The 21970-nt window shown below is 45.9% G+C and overlaps 1 long non-coding RNA gene across 1 annotated transcript; it reads right to left on the bottom strand.

The window, feature by feature from the left end:
* Nucleotides 1–9638: 9638 nt before the first annotated feature.
* LOC143170784 (uncharacterized) lies at nucleotides 9639–20002 on the bottom strand. The gene is made up of 3 exons (XR_012997099.1): nucleotides 19940–20002; nucleotides 10460–10561; nucleotides 9639–9687 (listed from the first exon to the last, which is right to left on the bottom strand). It is a non-coding gene; the product is annotated as an uncharacterized LOC143170784 (long non-coding RNA).
* Nucleotides 20003–21970: the final 1968 nt, after the last annotated feature.

The following is a 21970-nucleotide window of genomic DNA, read 5'->3' as shown; positions in this document are numbered from 1 at the left end:
ATCACGGGGTAGAAGTGCAGCTGATGAAAATGTTTTTTCCATGAATAAAGAAATCACTTAGTAATGAGAAAGAGAATAGAGAGCACAAGGAGGAGTGTCACAACAGCCTCTCCCTGTAGATCCGTGAATATGAAATGTACTCGAGCCTCAATACCTCGTCCCCGACCCAGCTGTAAAGGGATTATTTGGTCTGGGAAGTCAAAGGCAGCCGAACGTGGGGGTGGCCACGCTGCTCGCCTGGAGCAGATGGGCTGTAACTGCGTCAGCCTGAAAGGTCTGGGGCAGGGTTTTGACTCTGCGAGGGGCAGAAACCAGAGGCACCCTGGTTCGTCCTGCTCAAATTCCTTTGTCACCTTGGTTCTGCGTCCTTTGGCTTCTCTTATTGAGGTCACCACTGAAAGAATTGGTGTCCCAAACCAGGGCACCAGGGTGACGGAGACATCACCCGAAGGTGGAGAGTCTCCTGAACCAGACTGGCGTCAGAGGTGCAGCTCCTACTTCCATTGACACGGCAATCGGGAATAAAAGATCTGCCAGCGTATAACACCCCATCTAAAAGCGTGGCTGGGTGACGCAGTGCTGCGATGGGCGGCTGTACACAGGGGTGCTTCCCGTGTCCTCCTGCGGAGCTCGAGCTGCTGCTGCTTGTCAGAGAAGCTGCCAGGAAACCTTCCTATGCAAGTGACAGCTACCAGTGACGGAGGGTGGATCTGAACACCTGGGATAGAAACGAAGGGCTCAAAACTATCGCGTCCCTCATCTACAGAATACGTCCTCCACAAGGCCCTGGAGACTCCCGTGAAGGTTTTGTAGGGTAATGCAGATAAAGCCCCAGCCAGTATTCTGAGAATATAGAGGGAAATTAAATACCCACCAGAGGAAGAGAAGATAAAAAATGAGACGTTTTGACAGGACTGCCAGATTGTGTGGCAGGAGGGTTAATTTTTTTTGAAACTGCCATTTCATATTCCCTTTCAGACAAGCTGAATTACACAGTACTGGCTGCTGGAGGAGTTGCATAATTTTCTTCACAGAAATAATGACAGGGTACTTAAAAAGCAAGTGAATGGATGGCTAAAGTATTGGGCAGAGACTTAAGAAATGTAGGCTGAGACCCCACCTTTGCTAGAGACTCCTTTTGTGACCTTGGGCTGGTCATTTAATCTTCCTATGTCTTATTTCCCTGCCAATAACATGAGAATAATAACTGTTCTTTATCTGTCTTGCTTATTTAGACTGCAAGCTCGGAATTTACAGGTTGCATCTTCTGTGCTTATAAGGCAACCAAAGGCAAAGAGCTTCAATTCATGCTAAGGAGTCTGAGACAACCATAATATACAAAGTAGATAACAATAAAAGGGCTTAGATATATAGTTTGGAACACTTTTAGCATGAAAGGCTCAAAAGTTCCTAATCCATTGTTCCACACCTCTTCCCTCAAAATGTGGAGAAGTTTGGATCTGTGCTAAGAGTTCCAAAAGCATATAAATAATTTAGGAACTAAGTCCATGCTGATTTACGGAATCCCCGAGTTACTTCTGAAACTGTGAGCGGATAATTTAGATGCCTGCAAAATTTTCTGCAACGTCTTTGTGCTCAGTCTGCCACTGCATTAAGGGTTAGCGGCAGACTGAGTCGAGATCCTCATTTTTTCAAACTTTAAATTTAGGTTTGCAGGCAGCTTGTACCAAGTCTTTATCAATCTCTTCAGCTTTTAGGGGTTTGTCTGATTTCCAGAAGTCAGAGGAAGATGGCTTCTTGCCACTAGGTCCAGTGAAGACAAGATCTTCTATATAGTTAAGCAACTACATGAGAAATTTGCTGTACAAAGGGAACAAGTCTAAAAATAGGGAGAAATGGCACCATGACATTATCAGGAACAATGACCCAATACCCAACTTGCTGCAGGGGCTTTTGTCCTGTAACTACCTTCATCATTAAGGCTTGTGATGACATTATTTTCTGTGCTTATATAGGGCATGAGGCCACAGCTACCTGGAAGGAAGGATTTTGATCAGACTGCAGAAGATGAACAAGCAGGAGAGGCATGTTGGGTAACACTAAATCAATGTAGTTTCATTTACATTAGACACCAGCCTGGCAATTTCAACATTAATGGTTGCACTGCTGCCCTCCGAATTTTTCTAGATTTAATATATCGGTGGGGAAGTAAAAGAGAGGGGGAGCGTGAGTTGTTCTTGCTTATGATACGTGGATCTTTTCTTTCATGCATCATCAAAGGACAGTGATTTGTACAGTTGTTAAACTCTTTTGGCAATACATTTCCTGGGATAAGCATCGCTCCGCTCCTGCCTCACAGATTATCTAAGATGATAATAGCAATAGTATCTTTGGATCCCCCCCTCTCCCAAATGGAAAGGACAAAAGACTGGCTCTGAGGCAAATGGCAAGGTAGCAAGAGCATCAGATTTAGACCTAAGCCTTAGGCTCAGCTTGCTTTTGCGGAGCCACCAATTTCCTTTGTGTGTTTTGGGCAGTTACCACCTCTATCCCCTGCCACAGTTCTGCTGTGTAACGTGCGCCTACCTCGTAGGAGTCGTGATGGAATAAAGTGCTCAAATACGAAAGCGATGAGGGACATACAGGCTTCTAGATAGATGGAGAATTAAGTCAGCCATCTTCCTAACAGGCAGGAATCACCACCTCCCTTTAGAGAGGCACCAAATGAGGCAGAGGCTGGCATAAGAAGTTGCAACAGGTCAATAGACACGTAGGAAATAGAACCTGTTCAATAGCAGCTGCAAACAAAGAAGTATTAGGACCCACTAGGAACCTGGATGTTATTGACTGGCTTCAAGGACTGTAAAGTATGTTTGTAAACGACAAAGCACAGAGATTTGGAGGTCAGTGGACTGTCTTCGCCTTGTAGACATCTGCTGTAATATGCTCTGGTGCTCTGCTGCACCAGCTCTACAGATAACTGTCCAAGTAGGGTTCTGTTTTCAACCTAAGTGACCTAGTCGAAGGTCAAGCCAAAAGGACTTAAGTTCCTAAGTCACATGTGCCATAATAACAATGACAAGTGTGCAATGCTGAGCATACCCTGTTTAGGTTAAAAAAAAAAAAAGAAAGAAAATGCTCGACAGCACCAACAACCCAAATTATTAAAGACATTTCAGTACTTACTTTTACCACTGGCCTCAGCAGGATTCAGGAGTTTCATTTTCACACCTGAATACCTTTGAGAATAGAGGCTCTGGGTGGTATTGAAAATTTGCTCTTTTCATTTTTTAAAGCCCTGTTGGAAGCAAAGGGCTAGACTTTCAAAACAATCCCCTCCGGGCACCAAGGTACAAGCAGGGTCTCCGAGTGCCCAGCAGACCTCCATGCTCTCAGCAGCTGGTGGTTGAGTCCTAACTCTGCCACAGATTTGTTGTGGGGTCTTTGAGCGAGACACTTAACTTTTCTCAGTCCACAATATGAAGATAACGATAGTTGGTTTCTGTGTGAAATCACTTTGAAGTGAAAGCGGCTGAGTGCCGTGGTTAGGGAGGGCTGCTCAGGGCTGCAGGATGAGCCCCACAGCTTGGTTCTTCACGGAGGCTTCTCCTGCTGCTTCACTCAGAGCCCAAATTTGGTTAACTTCAAGGGGATGGGAAAGGAGGAGCAGAATAAGTCACGATACGACCTCCAGCATACCAAAGCACTTAAATACATACTTAGCTTTCAGGTCCGGAGCGGCTGTATCGCAGACAGGGCTCTCCGTGGGCAGCTGCCCTGTGGCCCAGCCCGTCCCCTGCCAGCGAGGGTGCAGGTCTGCGCTGTATGGCAGGCTATGATTTGTTGTCACCTTTAGAAATCAGAACAACAAAATCACTAGTCTTCCACGCAGAGCCAGACCACCGAGAGCAGCACTTCCTCCTTAGGGACATCCTCCTGCACGTCGTCTTCTGTTATCCTTCCTCAGTTGTTCTCATTCTTTCCACGCTTGTTTCTCATTTCAGGGATGGATGCTGCCCTTTGCAGTGCAAAAAAAAAACCACTGTTCTTTGTGAGACCATGTCAAATCTCACTATAATCGTCTGTCCAATCTTGGGACTGCACCTGTGAGTTTCTGCTCCATTTTCTCACTCAGGAGATTATATATGCCTATAAAAATTTGGATAGTGTTTTTTCAGGGATATCAGGGCTCAGCAGGGTCTCCTTTTTCCTTACCCTATGATAAACTTCTCCAGGAGTGCTCTGTCTATCTCTCAGTTGTGTTTTGGTCTGAGTAAAATAAGCAAATGCAATATATACTCGGGAATGCTAGAGAAAAGGAATCAAAGAAAAAGATAATGATAGTGCCGAGTTTCCTGGAATCCTACTGACTGATTTAAGCAAGAAAAACAAAACCTTTTTGCTGTTTCCTTTTCTCTGAATTTGTTGATGAGCAATCTTTATTTCACCCCAGGTTCAGCTTTGCTTCCACTACCCAGCTTTGTCCTGTTAATACCTCGCATATGGCATGAATGAGGTGTGAAAGGACAATGCTGGCTCACATCCATGGAAAGGATCTTACTTTATTCCTTTCGACCGCCGCTGTCCGAGTGAGGCTTACTTACCTCAGCCACTGAAATCAAACAAGGGACGGCGTCCTTCCCGTCTTCCAACCAAGCCTGTTAAATGTACTTTTGTAAGCAGTTGTAAAAAAAAAAAAGGGAAAGAAACAAAAGTAGCCTTCAACGGCCTCGGCTCTGCAGAGCTGCTGTGGTGAAAGGCTCCTTTCACAGAAGGAGAAAGAGTGTTCAGCAAAAGGAGAGGGTTTGCTGCTGCTGACAGAGGTTGTGCCCCGTGCAAGCTCACAGAGAGCAGGCCAGTCCCTCCCTCCCTCTCCCCCTTTTTTTTTTTTTTTCTTTAAAACATATGTGCTTTCTATGGACACTTTAATCAAACTCCAGATGGGTTGTTTCAATCTGGGGATTTGTGCTGCTCAGGAGATAACAGTCCATTGTGCTAGCCTAGGTAGCAAGTGTGTTTGTGATAGCTAGAGCTGATACCAGGAGATGTCCAGGTGGTCTTATTTAACAGGGGGTATTAGTGATACTGCCATTGTCCAGGAAATCAGATAAAACTGCAGTCCAGGTGTTACCCTACACTGTGTTTGTGTAATGACATTGCCAACTGCTGATTGCTACCTACATTAAAATAGAGACCAAACAACTGCAGAAGGGTGATATTTTCTCGTACAAGATTGCCGTCATCCCCAAACTTCCCGGGGTTCACCGTTTACAGTGCAAAAATTAATCTGAATATAAAGTGGAACGGTAGTGAGCGTGCACCCCTTGCGCACACCGAATACAGCTTTACTCTGATACCTGCCTGTTCCCGGCCTGGGCTTGGATTTCCTAAACTGAGGCATTTCCTCTAAACCGCCACGTGTTTTCCTCTCTGCCCTGCCACAGAGTGTATCGAATGAAAACGCCTGGGGGGGGCGAGACAATTTTTAGAAATAAGCTGCCCAGGACAATTCAGTATTCCGCCAAGGATAAATGGAAGAGAGAATGAATTGTAAAGATGGATGAACTTGAGAGAGAGAAGATAGTTTGGGAAGTGTTAACCTGGACTGTAATTTCAGGTGACAAGGACACTTTACAGTCCTTGTTCTGGAACGACGCTGCCCAGCACAGTGATACACCAGGTCCAGGAAGATATTTGCCACAAATTATCGCTAGACAACCATGTAATAATCAAAATAGAAGAAGTAACTGTTCGGCTTGAGAAAGGGACGAGGTCCTCTGCTGTTTTTACACACATGCATTCCCTTTTTGGAGCAAGGTGTTTAGTAGAAAACATTAATTCCAGGCTCAGAGGTGTGCGAGACTTGTCTAGACTTCAAATAGCGCGATCTGTCTCTCCAGGGCCATATTTCTCAATGTGATATTTTTCAGTATGGGATCTGCCACTTCTAGTTTGTCCCAGAGATTTCAACTATGTGGAAGCTTATGGCTCCTTGTAACCATGGCAGATGAACCCCATAGCGCTGAGAGGCCGCTGTTGTGTCTTCGTAATTGTTTATATAGATAGGATCTAAACTTAGCTACAGAACATGGTGAAAAAAAGCCTGGTTAGAAAGAGTGGGGACTCAAGAGCTTAGCCTCCAGCTATCTTAGAAGAGGCTGGCTCATCACAGAGAGATCCCCAGCTGCACTTCCAGGCTGTAAATTAAACAAACAGTATTTCCTATATACCAGACCACAGGGATGGTAGAAAGAACAGTGTGGCCTTATTGCTGTTATTTCCTTTGGTTTCAATCTCTGTCCTCTGCCCCCCACCTCCTTCTCAGGCTGGTGGTGCCCACTTTACCCGATTTGTTATTTATTACAATGGTTTAAAGAGAGGCAGGGGGAAAAATGCTCAGTGCAAATTATATTTTGAGCTGTTGTGCTTTGCCTCTTTGGCGGATAATAAATCTCCCTGGCAATGCTCCTCTGTATAGGATTTGTCATTAAATGCAATTAAACAAACCCTGCAGGTGTCCATGATCAGGCCTGCAGCAGCCCATTCACAACTGCAATGTTATTATCATCCTGACAACAAAACACCAGATATTTCCTGAGCTCCTCTGATCGATGAGCTTGCCTGACTTGGAACTGGAGGGAGGAGAGAAGGGGGGAACAGAGTGGTTCAAATGCTCTTTAGACTTATTGATGGAAAAGTCAAAAAGCTGCTCAGCAATCAGAGAGAAGGTGGAAAGAGAAAAAGGCAGAGGAACAGGAGGGCTGAAAGGAAAAAATGAGAGGAGTGTTTGGGAGCAAAAAGATAGAAACGAGGCAATGTATCACATGGTATCCATCTACCCAATGATTTTGTTAATGCCCAAGACTAGAATTTAGGAGGCAAGCAAAGTATTTTAGGTGTGATTCTTCTCATGTAACTTTAGCCTATTAACAGTTAGGCTTTTAGTGTTAAGTGAGTGACGTGGGCTCCCTTTGCAGTCAGTGCAAAAATGAATCTCACCCTAAGACAGGACTTGACTGGCGGGTTGCCTTGCTGTCCAGAGATATCTGTCTGTCTCCGCTAACTGTAGCCGAATGGTTGGATCAGATGCCCAATTGCAGATCCCACCTGTAACAGCCAAAGGAATTGGCTTTTGCTGAATGCATGTTCCTTTCTATCTTCATTCACGAGGAGGCATTTCCTGGCACAGCTATCACGAGAGCATGCTACAGAGGCATTGCTAATAGTATTTGTAGAAAGCAGATGCAACAACGTTTACACCGGAATTGTTGTGTGCTCTGACAATCGGGGAACAGGAAAAAAAGTCCTGTGGTTTATGTCAGCCATCCCAGGCAGCCTGCAGAGTATGAAGGTCAGGGACTCACGGGGGACTAGCTGCCATCGGGTCCAGTGAGAGAGAAAATTTTACAAACACCAGTCAAATTATCCTGCCTGAATCATTTGCTCAGCTCAGCCTCAGGGTGCTCTCAGGGTGAACCTCTTTCCTCTTCTATTCTCACCCCAGGAATCCTAGCTTAGTCCAGTTGATTGCTGGGGCACATATAGAATTGCAGTGAAAGGGATCGTTTATATTACTATAGCGCCTTTCCAAATGCGTAGTACCACAGAAAGCAAGCCATTTTTAGGTTGGATAAAGGGAGTTAAATGAGCAGGCTTCAGTAGCGCGTGTGTGTATGTAGAGCGTAAGGGATGATTATTTACTTCTACAAAAAAAAAGCTATTGTCAGAGTCTTTGACTAATTATGCAAAGGCAATGTGCTAAGTTTTTATAGCCTTATCTGAAATGCCCAGCAGGGCAAACAGCATGAAACCCTGTTTACTGGCATCAGAGATGAAGTTGAGATTACGGCAGAAGGAGCCAGGATTTCTGCTATCAATCCGCGGGTCTCAAGATGACAATTTCCGAAGGCCACGCATCTAGATCGCTGTGCAGCGCTGGTCTCTGGCTCCCTGGTTGCTAGGGCAGTCCGGATTTCTATACCAAAGAATGTCCTCTCTTTCTTACTCTCCTCCTCAAACACTGGAGGATTTCCCTCTACCACTTTGTGTGTCCTCCTCTCCACACTGTATTACCACTTAATCTGCTGGTTTGTGCCATTAGGGAACCAATGTGCAATTATCTGTGGGCATGGTGGTGTTGGGTTGACGGTTGGACTCGATGATCTTAGAGGTCTTTTCCAACCTCAATGATTCTATGATTCTATGATTCTATCTGGTGGCACAAGTCAGCACTGGTCTACTGAAGCTAGCAGAAGTGCCCTATTCCTGTGATACCACAGAATTTGGCCCTCAAGTCTGTCTACGAAGTGTCAATTCACTGGACACACCAGCGGTTCCCCAGTCGTGGTCCCTGGGCCAATGGTGGTCTGCAAGGGCATGGAAAAATCCACAGCTACCGGCAGTATTTATGAGTAAGTCCATTTTGCATGGCTTCACCTATAGGCTCCGGGAACGTTTGAGGTGACACTGGGTCAGAACATTTGGGGGCCATGCATGTATGCAAAACCAGCAGCCTTACTGGTAACACGGCATTGCACCTCTCTAGTTTCTTCCATTTCCCTCAGTTTCTGCCTAGACTCTGCTCTCAGACACGTCTGCCGAAATCTAGAAACGTCTCTGATTTACTCCTCCCAGATGCTGTAGGATTTGCACCGGGGTGACAAAGCCAACACGAAGGGATGTGCTCTCTTCTAGGGAAAAAAGACAAGAACTGGCACGTCCCGGCTGCCAGTCTGTGGAGCCCGGTGACTGCTAATGAGTGTCACTGGGACAGATCTTCGGCTGGCGTAAATGAGCACTAGCTGATTGTAAGTCCACAAGGACTTTAGTGAAACTATGTTGATTTACACCAGAAAGGCGGCTGGTCCAGGGCTCAGGCTGGCTGGGGAAAACCCCCTGGAGTTTCCATCAGTGGGTGTGAGAGCGGGGTAGAAGCCGGCTGCGTGTGCGAAGGGGTGCAGAAAGCAAATAAAGGGAAGAATGGGAAACGCACATCTTATTGGATTGACTTCTCCAACAAACACTTTTTTTTTTTTCCCTTCTTTCCACTTCCCTTCTTCCCCACCTCCAGCAGCTCCTCTCTCGCTCGCTCCCTCTCCGTGCTGCTCATCTCCCTTTGTGCACCTCTTACCCGCACTCTCCTCTCTAAACAGGTGCAGTTCCCACTCAATAGACTTTAATTACCACTTCAAGGGCTCTCACCGGGGTCTGTTGGGAGGGTGGAGATGAATTTTCCTGAGGATTATGCGTATGTCTGAGTTCTTTTTAGTCAGATGGCAATATTGCTGTTAGTCTGCATCCTTCGAGAGATTGTTTCTTCATGTTGTCCCTGCTTGTGTTAACAAAAAGCAAAACTGCTGATGAAGGAAAAAAACCCCGGCCATTAGCTAGATTAATTAGGAGGACAGCAAATTGGTCTAGAGGAAAATACTACAGACAGTTTTAAAAAAACCAGGAGTCTCAGCTGGGCTTCTAAAACATTATTTCTGCTTGCAAATAAGAGGCCCAATTTTCAGAGGTGGAGAGCTCAGCATCTCCGAAGATTTCTGTGGGAGACTGGGGTCTAAAAATACAAGTTGTTTTTAACCGCTTTACCTTCTTTTTTGCTCCATGCTCTTCCCATCACAGCTCACTGGAGAAATGCACTGTTAATGCATTCTGCTGGTACCCCGGGGGATTCCTCCAGAGTGAACATGTCAGCTGATTTCTGTCTTCAGCACAGTTTGCCTATGATGGAGAGTTATTCCCAATGTTTAACTAGTAACATAACATTATTTTTATTATTAAGATCCTCTTCAAAAGACAATCCTGGAGAATGCAGAGCAGAAGCTTACGTCTGTCGGATCCGCTTGAAATTGTTTGCACAGCATGTGAGCATGTACTTGGGTATAAATGGAGATGCACATAGAAATGTATATACATGCTTATACGTGCCGATACGTGCACCACTGGAAAAGAGAGGAGCTGGAAATGTAACAGTATCTTCTGGAAAAGAGAAGATTTCCAAATATTTTTTAAAATAGTTTTGCTTTTGCTCAGCATTAACATTTTTAATTTTTTCATAAAATGAAAAGCAGGAAGGAGATTGGTTTATAGCAAATTAAGCAACATTTTCTTCTGCCAAAATTAAGTTTGTTTTCCTAAACAAGCAATTCAGCAAACTGGGGAAATAGCGTAACCAAATCTGCATTTTTGCCTACGTGTTTTCCATGAAACATTTTGCCTAGCTCCAAAACAGCTGGGCATATGCGACATCTGGGCTTCTGTTGGACACTCGCTGCTGTACTGGACCTCGTGCATGCACCAGTGTCCATGCCAGAGGGCAATGCAGCGCCGTGCCCTGCCTTGACTCTCCATGCGGGATACGGCCTGCGCTGAGCTCTTCTGCGCTCATGCCACTGAGCCAGCTTGTATTTCTGGGTTAGTATCCAGGCTCCTCTTATCCCTTGGGCATTAGTAACCACGCAATGAGACTCAGACACTGGGCTGAGGTTCTTACGTGTAGTCATGCCTCCGCACCCCAATGGCATTCATTTCCCATCCAACACAGCCTGCCTCTGCGCACTCCTGTCTGCTCTCAGCTCTGGGCTTTTGGTGGTACCTGCAGCACAAAGACAGAAGAGGTGAAGGAAGGGTAGATGGACAACACTGATGGGAATATGCTGGTAAAAAAGCAGAGTAATCATAATTGCACTTCTGTGCTAAGACATCACTTTAGTCTCTGTCTGGGAATGTTCTGTTCCTCCTTCCTTAGGCTCGGAGTGCAACTGTGACTGATAAAGTAAGGAGGTGCACGACACCATGGGCTCGGTCTGGGACAACGCTGCCCGTTGGTACAGGGTCCGTGATGGGGAAAGGAAGAGGCATGGCGATGGGCCTACAAGAGACTTCTCCCTGTGCAAGCACAACATGTCTATGCCACTTTCTCTGGACTTTCTCCAGACTTTCTCCTTGCTCAGGGGTATCCGTTCCCCTCTTCTTCCTGTACTTCTCCACCAGGAATCCTGCAGTGCCTTCCTCTCCTATTCCTGCCCTCCCCAGCCTCTGGAGATCTGCCAGCCCTCCTGACGTTCCCACTCTCATTTCTCAGGTTGTGTCCTTCTACTTCTCCCTGTAGCTCTTTCTTTCAGTTTCTAGGATTTTAAAATCCTTCTGCCTTCATCATGTCTTCCTTCCCCCCTTCCTTTTCTTGTGCATTTTGCTTTCCAGCCCATCTACCACATGTTCTCCTGCCATTTATGTGGGACTAGGATGAACATTGATCACAGCCATCTCAAACCCATCTCTCTCTTTTCCCAAAGAGCCAATGAAAATGTCACCCATGAGATAATCATCATGTTGCTCACGTCCCTTAATTGCTCTCAAAGTACACATTGAGGCTGCAGAGCCTCTTTGAAAGGCAGGTTCTGGCCTTTGGCACATTATTGACAGGCTGTTGATAGGCCCCTTTGTTGAGGAGCAATTTTGTCCCTTTTGCTGTACAATTTTTTGTTTTTTTTTTAAAGACAGCCCTTTCAGAGAGAGTAGATTTTAAAAATAGAGCTGAGCTTTGAATGAACAGGCACCAGACTTATTCCTGAGAAGCAGTGGCATACATGTGAGATGAGAGCTACCAGCATGTTTCATGCAAGACTCCATACAAGAAATCAAAGCTATGATGGCTGATAGCTTCATCCCAGTTGCTTTTTATTCCTTCCCCTCTTAGACCTGGTAGTTAGATGTTTAGTTGCCGTGTATTACTAAACCCTTAGATGTCTTGTGTGTTCCAGTGCATGGTCCCTGGTAAACAAGTAAGAGAAAGTTGACGCTTAAGCTGTGTGGCAACCCATTTGTATCTACTAGTGACAATTCCTTTGTTTATTTAATACCTGGTGATTAAAATGGACTAACATTTCCTCATCACAGCAGCCCTTCGCCATCTCAAAAGCTTGAACAGGTCTGGGGCAATTGCTGGTGAGCCTGCAGAAAGGGAATATTGAGAGCAGAACAAAGCGCACTTGCTCTCCCATTACCGTCATGGGCAGAGATCCTCCATTAGCAGTGCGGAGCCTATGACACATAGCTGAGCAGTTCTCACATCAGCTACTGATCCCCGTAGTACACACAGGCTTTAAAGCCACCTCTTTAATACAAATTTATTTTACCGTGCCCCCTATGTAAGCTGGGGTCCCACTGTGGTAGATGCTGCGTGTACATCTCAAGTTAACCCTACTAAAGCCTTCAGCATGGCTGCACAGCCAAGCTCCAGTCTCCGTCTAAGTAGATTTTCAACACAATCGTTAGCAAAATCTCCAGCCTATATGCAACCAAAAACCAGTCCTGGCAGAAATGAAATTCTTTCCTCTCTGAAACAATGTCCCTTGGAATGATTTCGCTGTTAATGAACCCCGACTGAGCCGCTGTATTTTGGAGCCACTGGTGTGCATTTTAACAAGGAGTTCTCTATGTGCGGATGTGCATCAACATAGCCAGCCCCCATAATGGAAGTCTGTTCAGCATTGTAAGTCCCGCATTAGGCTGTGCCTGTAGGAACCCTGGGACGTTCCACTGAGACTGCCTGAAGGTAATCATCTCTCCCAGCCTCCTGGCTGTCCCTAACCGAGTGCTCAGCTTGCATCTATTCCAGGAAACAGCTCTGGAGATTATAAAGTTTAGACCCTAATGCATTCACTAGCAACAAGGGGGGGGGGAAGTGCCGTTTGATTATAGATGAAAAGAAAAAATGCAAGGGGCTTTGGTATTCAGAAAAATCCCCAGCATGCTGTGATTTGGTTGTTGAACCCTGTAAGGGACTGGAAGCCCTTGAACTTCATTGTTTTCTCTGAGTCAGTTCAGCCAAATCATAAGCAATACTTGAAAAACATAGTCCACCTCAAATTTATCTTAGAATCCTACATGATTGAAATGATGCATCCCAGTACTTCCCATCACAGAAACTTATTTCATACGTTACATCCACTTAAATACATATTTTGTGTGTGTGTATCACACACGTCACAGGGAGTAGAACATATATGCATTATTTAGATCAGCGTACGTTACACAGAATAGAGTCCATTCTGTCAAAATTCAGGAAAAGGAGTTCTTTCAAACCCGTTCCCTCATTGATAGGCCAGCAGAAAAATATAATGCCCATCTTCTAGAAAAAAAACAATCAGCGAATTTATTTGTAAAAGTTGTGAACTCACTAGCTGGCATCTATTGTTCTACCTACCTGTGTTGCACCTTGTCAGGTTATGTAAAATCTGCACATACCTCTGTTGCCAAACACACCTTCATCAGCATGTAGTGAGAATTGTGCTAAAATAAAATGTTGGCTGAATTAGATGGAGGATTAGAAAGATGATAAAAGATAAGCTAGGAGAAAATAAGACGATAAATAGGTCTGGCAAGATAGATGGATAATCTTCCTCCCAGGCCAAACATGACAAGATAATAACCTTTTTCTTTTCTCTAGTTCCATTTGCTCTTGGATCGCCAGAGTTTTATGAATATCACTTAATTCGGTCTCCTGGTACCCCTGTGAAATGGGTATCTCAATGTCCATTTTTACAGAAAAGGGATCTGAGGTGCATTACTTAGGAATAGGTTTAAGATTAGGATTGCAAAAATCAACCAAACTGTTCTCTTTTGTTGGTTTGCTTCTCAGCTATCCCTGTGCCTCGGGCCGTACGGTGCACTGAAGGCAAGCTGGTAAAATCAGAGAGCTACCGCCGGGTTTTCACCACTGGCCTCTGCCACGCTGTTTGCACAGCCAAGCAGAGCGGGAGCGAGTCTCGTCCTCTCCTTCAGAGCGTGTCCCTATTCCCGTCACCAGCCGGGGACAGTGACTGTCGCAAGAGCCGGGCAGTGTTCAGAGCTAGATGCAGCTGCTGTGACGGCGCAGCTCTCCTGCTCCCTTATCGTGCTGTGATCCGGAGAGCAGAGGTTGCACCTGGCGATGGGATCAGGGTAACTTTCCTTCCGTCCCGTATGCTTTCAGAATACAGATGATTTCTGAGCAAATCTAAACAACCTATATGAGCAACTGATAAACTCGTTAAACGTTCAGGACTACGACGGCACTTTCTGAATTCAGAGGCGGCTTGTCTGACCTGTCCTTTGCTCTCCTTGCTCAGGAGAAATTCCCATTGCTTCTGCTAGATTCAAGTGCGAGGTCTGAGTCTGCAGCCTGCGAAGCACGGGGCCCTTTTCTGGAGCCTTTGCCTTTCAGATGGTGACATCTTAACCGAGTGGGAGGTCCTAAGTAAAGTTTTCTATCGCTTTGTGTCATTGATTTCTCCAAGTGCATTCAACTGGCAACGTGGAGCAACGGAATATTTGATTAGACAGAATTACAGACCACAACATTAATAATTTTGTGAGTTTAACTGAAAAGATTTGCAATTGTTCTCCCTGGGAACTGTGCAATTTTCTCCTTCTTCTTAAGAGAAACTCTCCTTCTTACTTTAATGGCAGGGTGTATTGACATCTTATGGTAGCAGGTACTGACTATTACGTCTGATTCGGGGGGCTTGAATCCCTACAATTTTCATCTGGGCTGGAATCTGTAGGTGGACTGTTCATCATGGCTCTAGATTTTCAAAAGAAGTTAGCAATTTTGGATACCTTATATTTGCGTTTGAGACACTTCGAAAGGGGACCGATTATGAGAGAGGCAGGTGCTTAGCAGTCCCTGAAAATCAGAACTAATTGAAATATGTCGTGCTGGGCACCTGAAAACACTAAATGCTTTGGAAAATCATAGGGGGGTGCTCTGTTTCTGAACATGACTTGGGAAGAGTGTACAGCCTTAAGTAACACAGGATAAAAAGAAGATCTTTGCATAACATTATGGAAACATCCTTTAATCCTCAGTTCAGCCAAGTGCTTAACTTTAGTCATGTATTTCATTCCTGTGGGAGTTAAGTGCTGAAGTTTCTGCGTTTGTATTTTCCTCAAATGGGGCCTGATACCATGTAAGTTACTGTAGGTTTGTTTTATGAAAATTCCTGAGTCGGCCTCCAAATGAAAATAAAACAAAAGGCAAAATTCTCCCCTCTGTCCTGAAGTGTGATGCTGAGTAGGGCACGCAAGGCGCTGCTGACTTTCTGCACGTCCATGCGTTCACATGCAGAGCCACAGACTGTACCATGAAATGTCTGTTCTTTGCACTTCATAAAACCCCAAAGCCCGAGTCACGGACTGTGTAAGGTGCTGAACAAACCCAGAACAAAATGTCCATGCCCCAAAGAGATTACAGTCTCATGCAGCCGGGCTGCTCACCGTGCTCGCTGTGGTGATGTAGGGCTTGAATTAATGCAAGATGCTGCATGGCTGCAAACATGCACTTGAAAAGCAAGCAAGTAACCATGCAAACAAAACCCACCCAGCTCCTCCCCTCGTCAATCAGCAACCCATCTGAAAAATCCTTGCTTGAAAAATCCAAGCAACACTTGTTAGAGCCTCCCCTTACAGCTCAGAGGCTGCTGAAGGCAAAATCTTGGTATTGACCCTTAGCTGCGCTGCTACGCACACACAACCGTGCGGTCTGTTTATAAACAAGGTAAAACTAAAAACTCCATACTCATTATACACCAGGAAGGGGGCCGTATCTCACAATCAAAACTCGCAGGAGCCATCTGGTCTCTGTAAATAAGGGCTACTGGAGTCAGGGCGTGAGCGTGTAATGACTGTAGAATGTGAATAGCCCTATTCATGCAAGCAGTATAACAAGTACTAAGCTAGTAGCGTGCTTAAGGCTCTGCTGAGTCAAACAAAAACGTGGCGGTAGGGTTTTTTTTCCTGTTGCAGGGTCAAACCTGTAACTACAGGACTGAGCTTATTTTAAGGCAGGGCTGGATGCTTTCTGTGCATACAGGAGTCAGGATAATGCATGCTCAGTCCCGATTTGTCAGCAGTGAACTATGGCGAGGATCCTCAGAGCTGCTTGGAGGGCAATTCCTTTTAATCTCAGCGAGTGCTGAAGACTCCAGATATCCTGGGCAGCCTTAGGATACTCAAACGCAAATATCAATATTGAATATTGTATTAACTGTTCCTTAGCTTGGTTCTTTTTTTCTTTCCCTATTTTGTCTCTAGGCTCAAATTTAGGAAATTTTATTAAATTAGTATCCCAGCATCTATTTTACAAAGGACACGATCTACGAAGATATTCCAGCATCTAAAGACAGATCGTTTTAATAGCATTCACCAATGAATTTGGAACCCCGCTCCTACTTATTTTCAGGTGAGATGTATGCTGACTTGTTTTACAAATCCCACCAGGATGCTAACGTTTGTTCTAAACTCATTCAGTTTTAAAGAGGTGTTAAACAATGACTTGAGGCCACACAACCATCAGAGCATCCTTTGAGGGAAGGCCCGCCTATACAGAATGTCTACATCAATTTTATCACCTGCTTTTCATCTCTTCTGCGCTTTGGGTCCTTAGCAGAACCTTAGGGTAGTTCCACGTGAGGTTTATTTCTTTTGCTTTCCTAGTAATGGATTGCTCTGGAGGGGTATGAATTTGGTATCTTAACGGAGATGACTCCCATTGGTTTCAGTGAGCAGGAAAGCCAAATTCTCTGCTCAGAGTTGTTCCTTCAGATCTCAGTCTGGCCCTGATTTAGTTGCATACCTAAATCCCGCTGAAGCGTTTGCTGAACTGGCGGTGGATGCAGGTGCTTAAAGTGAAGTGTGTGCTTAGGTGCTTGGCTGAGCCAGACCCCTCGTCTCATGTTGTCCGGCGGGGAGAATCGGGTTAGGTAGGACCACGCTTGTGTCGCAGTGCAGTAGTGGACCATGGCGCACACAGACACACACACATTAATGCGCATGAATGCAGGTGTTCGAAAGAGACTGGGTGTAAAATTACATGTGAATGCAGGTGTCTGGAGCAGGCATAGTGCCTAGGTCTGCATGCCAAGTTCAGGTGTCTGGGGCAGAACAAATCTCTGCCAAAGAGAGAAGAACCTCGACATGTTTATCCAAGCTCAAAAGCTGTTGCAGATCTTGCGTCTGAAATCCACTCTCTTTTTCCTGCTGAGATTCCCAAGCACCTCCCAGTCTCCCAGCTATTCACAGCCTGAAACCCCAGCAGATGCCATGATTGCAGTGGAAAAGCAGCTCATTACTGGAGTGGCAGGCGACGCACAGACAAATATTTGTGCAAGGCATACAGAGCCCAGAGACTGGAACACATTGTCTCTCTGATGGGAGGAGGAAAGGGGAAGGAGGATCTTGCCTTTAGCAAAATTAAATAACAAAAATCTATACAGTGTTTACTTCTAGCAAAACTTAAAATGTTTCCCTCTAGCAGGCAATGTGGTAACCTCCTGCCAGATTGATTTCCAGTTTATGCATTTTGCTAAATACTTTAAGGGTCAGGAATTCAATTGAATTAAGTTCCGATCTTACCCTGAATCCCCTGTTCTTCAGAGACCTCTGTGTCAGGATTTCTCAGAAAAGAGACGGGATTGTATCCTTCTACGAGATGTGTTTGTTTTGAGATGTACAGAAAATTGCTAGTAAAAAAAAGGTGACAAAATATGCCCTAGACAAATTGAAATGTGACTTTGATTAAGCAATATACTCTGCACAACACAAAATTTAGTTAGCTTTGAGGATATGATATCATCCGTCCTAATATTTTTTTATATTAAATATGAACCCTGATTAGGTGATTTCCCAGAATGCGGAGATAAACCCCTAAAAGCAGGAATAGGTATTTGGTGCAATATAATTTTCTGGCTTCTCCTCAAGTGCTTCTGCATGCCTGTGTCGGGGCAGGAGATAAAGAACATGATTTCTTGGCCTTATTTTACAGCTGAACGTCAAAGGGAAAAGACCTTATATCGACGTTGTAAGAGACAAGGCATTACAAAAACTGAACCTCGGCATTATGTTGCATTGAAGAAGGATCACAAACTGAGTCACTGTGCGGACACGGAACTGATGGAAGATGTCAAAAGATTTACAGATAGATAACAGAAAGACATCTCTCCATTCAAATTCCAGAGGCAAGCATTTCCACCATTACTTTGTTCAATGTATATAACGTATAGCTCTGAAGGCTGTGTGTATATTCAAGGCCTTAAAGGAAATACCAACTTTCTTTTCAAGTGTTTTTCTTTTTTCCCCAAGTATTTAATTCAGAAACAGCAAATAGGAATTTCCTTAAAATGGAGAACAGCTTGTTTCCTTTTCCTCTCGGAGACCAACGTTACTTAAGAAAAATACAGGTGTAAAGACAGGAGACAGGGACAGCCTGAGCCTTGGCTTATATTGCCTTGTTGAGATTCTATTTAGCAAAGTATTTAAACATATGTTTAACAGAGCTGGGTGAGTATTTTCAATGAATAGGGATTCATTTAGTGAATAGTCTCAGCTTCCATAAATGGAGGTAAAACAAATGCAGCAAATCACTTCATCTGGCAATAGCGATATGAAATGCTTTATTTCCAAAGTGCTCAAACACTTTACTTTTAACATTTTATCTGTTTTTATTTTCTAAATTATACCCATGGTTTAATAATCTAAACAGGAAAAAATGTTTTATTTCAGCTTTGTTCAAATGTCTGACTTGAGCCAGAGTTAAATACTTTGTTGTTTTAATTTTGTCAAAATTAAAAAAGAAAAACTTTGGTTAATTTGATCCCACTCGATTTTTTTGGGGGAGGGTAAGCGTTTTGTGAAAAAAACCCACTATGATATAGCCATTAAGCCCTTAAATATAACACAATCTGTCAATGGACCCGAAACGTACCACTAAAGCAAGACAAATTTTGAGTACTCATATAGAATAAACTACTGAGGAAAAATATTTTAAAATAACTGTTCATTGAAGAATTTACTCCCAACAGCGTCTTGGTGAAATATCCTATTTCTCCTATAAACTAGAGAATTTTAAGAGCAACTTTATACACCAGTCAGCCACATTTTCAAAACAATATTTTTGAGTTTTTCAGCATAAAGCTTTGATATTGAAGTAGGTGGACAGTGTAGATTCCATTCAGAATCACACAGTCATTCGTGGCTTCCTGAATTATTTTAGTCCCTGCCCTACCCCAGACCCGAAGCTGTGGGTGTACCTTACCTGGGGCTGTCAGGGCCGTTCGGGAAAATGCAGCTAAATCTATTCCAGTCTCCCTTTCCGCCACATTCAGCCCTTGGCTCTCGGCCAGATCCCAACTTTCCTGATGGCAGCCTGCCTCCCCAGTGCCCCTTTCTCGGTGCACTGGAGTGATCTTCCAGCGTTTGTGTGTACCTGCCCGGACGCAGCTGGACCATGAAACGGCACGGGCGTTTCTGCCCCGGCGCCGGGCATCGTGCGGGCTGACCCGGGCTGTGCCCGCTCTCCTTTCCAGCTCGCCTTCCTCCTCCCCCCCAGAGACCTCTTGTTATTGTCCCCTCCGGGACTGGACTCACCCTGGCCCCGTCCGTCCCCGGCGAGCGGTCCAGCGTCGCTTCGCAGGCTCTGGGAGGGGGACCTGGCGGCGCTCCCCCCGGGGAGAGCCCTGTCCCGACCTGCCGGGCCAGGTGCCGGTGCCCGGCGCTCGGTGCCCGGTGCCCAGTGCTCGGCGCTCGGTGCTCGGTGCCCGGTGCCCTCCCCGGCCCCGGGGCGGGACGCGCCGCTCGGGCCCTGTCCGTGGTGCTGATCCGCGGCTCCGGCAGGCCGGGCAGCCCAGCCCTCCTCCCCCCGCTCCCCTTCCCCTCTGCCCCGGCTGCCCCCAAGGCAAGGGCCGGGGGAGGCCGGACCCTTCGCCTGAGCGTCCCCCGGACACTGCAGCCCCCCCCCCCCCCCGGACCCTGGCCGGGGTCCCTCTGCCGAACCCGCCGCTGGAGGAGTTGTCCGGCTCCCTGGCAGAGGTGGGACCGGCTCCACAGGTGGCCGGGGTGCCCCTCGCCTTCCCCCGGGCACCTGCAGCATCCCCGGCTCAGCCCAGCCCTCTCCGCCCTCGGCCGAGCCTGCCTCCGCACCCTTGCTGGAGCTCACCTGTCCCTGGGTCACCTTTGCAAGCAGAGGGGCTGGGAAAGCTGCCCTGCCTCTGCCTCGGGGCTTTTATGAGGCACCGGGGGGGCGGCGGGAGGAGCACCCAGGCGGGGACTCTTCGCTTTGGCCAACGGGAGGCTGCTTTTCCTTGCAAATGCACAGATTGCACAGATTACATCATGGAGAGCTGCCTGCGCTTCAGTGTAAAAGTCTCCTCCTCGCGTAAAGGCGGGTCAGAGGAGTGATGGCAGATAGCAACAGGTCTGTCCATCGGGGTAGCGACGCCCGGACCCCTTGGAAAGAGGGCAGTGGTGGGGAAGTGGGTGAAGGAGCTGTCCCCGTGAGGGACACATGCTTTGAGTATGCACAGGTGGGACCGCCTGTCGGGAGAGCCAACGAGATTCTTCCTGTGCTTCAGTCTGTGCAAGGACCTGCATGTTTTGCTTTGTGGAGGTAAGTTGCTCAATATCCCCCAGGACCAAACCCTCAACAGCCTGTTCTTTCCATCCTACCATAGTGTCCCTCGGGCTTTGTTGCTCGTACCCTCCCAGCCCAATGGACGAGCCAACTTTCACCCTAACTTCTCAGCCTTTATCATCCTGGTTTTGGAGCTTACACAAAAACCCAGCCCTCCATTTCTTCCCAGAGATACCAAGCTGAATTGCAGAGTCAGATCCGAGTATGTAGCATCCATTTGGTTCTCTTATGTTCCTTCAGCAAGGAGGTCAGACAGTGATTCCCTCAAGCGTGCCAAAGAACAAGTCGTTCGCTGGTGAAAACAAATTTACTTCCTAACCCTTACATCCAGGAACACGCATACGTTTCTGACTTTGACTGGAGGGTGTCAGCTGGGATGGATTTGTGTTGCGCCTCTTAGATTGCAAATGCACAGGTTGCAGACATCAATTCTTCAAGATTGCCCTAGATTGTCCTAGATGCTCAGTACATTGAGGTAAAGCTTTGTCTTGTGGTATATCCTGTGCACGGGATATATTATCACATGATACCAAAGGAAAAATAATAATTGATTGTAACATTAATTAGATAGAAATCAAAATGGTCCAGAGTTAAAGGCATGGTCTAGGTAATACTTGAGATCCACATTCAGATCTGATTTGGGGAAATTGCTGCCTGCTATAAACAGATCTCCTGCGGGTAAATACTGGGCTCTTAAGATCTGGATCTAAAAGCAGATGACATGAAGGGAGCCCATTTTCAAGTGGCATTGGATGCTATTCAAATTACAGCATGATTAGAATAAAGCCAGGCACTCTGCTTCCAACTCTTTTTTTTTTTTTCTGGTCTTCAGTACCATTGTGGATGATGGGCCAAATCCTTTGGTTGGCTTACATCAGCTGAGAATCCGACCGGCCACTGCGACTTTTTTGTTGTTGCCTAAGATAAAAGATGGTTTTGAGCAGAATGTACCCATGTTCGACATGAATCAGTGAATACTCTGGGAGGCTCAAACGCTGATCTCTTGAAGGAGGAGGTGGAGACTGAGCAGTACCCGATGACCTTGCAATACATTAGTCACAGCACGAAGAATGTAGACTGGTGTACAGGTAAAAGAAGATGTTACAGCCTTGCTAGTGCCTGGCCTTGAACATGTGTCCGTGAGAGATTTTCATTCAGGAGCCAAATCTGGAAGCCTTTGCTCTGGCTTTATCCAGGCAAAGCAGGAATTTGGGGGAAACGTGAAAAGGACGGGAGCTGAAACTGTAAACGGCATCTTATGGAAAATGCTGAGGGGTGCCTAAGTCCCTCCAGAACATACATCAAAAGGACAGTGAGACTTGGGTACCTAATTCCCTTAGAAGATCCTACTAGGCAGGAAACCCAGAGTAAGGGACTGAGACCAGTGCTTACGGCTGTTATTACCCCAGCTGGATCTCTTCATCCTTAATTTTCCCTTTACCTCATTTGCTCACCAGGACTCTCCCAATTTGCTCGCAGTTCAGTCTTAATGTGGTAACTGCTGCTATCCCCTGGCCCAGAGCTGCAGCTACAAAGTCATCTTTGATTTTCCTCCAG

Source organism: Aptenodytes patagonicus, chromosome 25 (assembly GCF_965638725.1).
Source record: "Aptenodytes patagonicus chromosome 25, bAptPat1.pri.cur, whole genome shotgun sequence".
Lineage (NCBI taxonomy): Eukaryota > Metazoa > Chordata > Aves > Sphenisciformes > Spheniscidae > Aptenodytes > Aptenodytes patagonicus.
The sequence above is the reverse complement of the archived record's forward strand: the minus strand, read 5'-3'. Positions and strand labels throughout refer to the sequence as shown.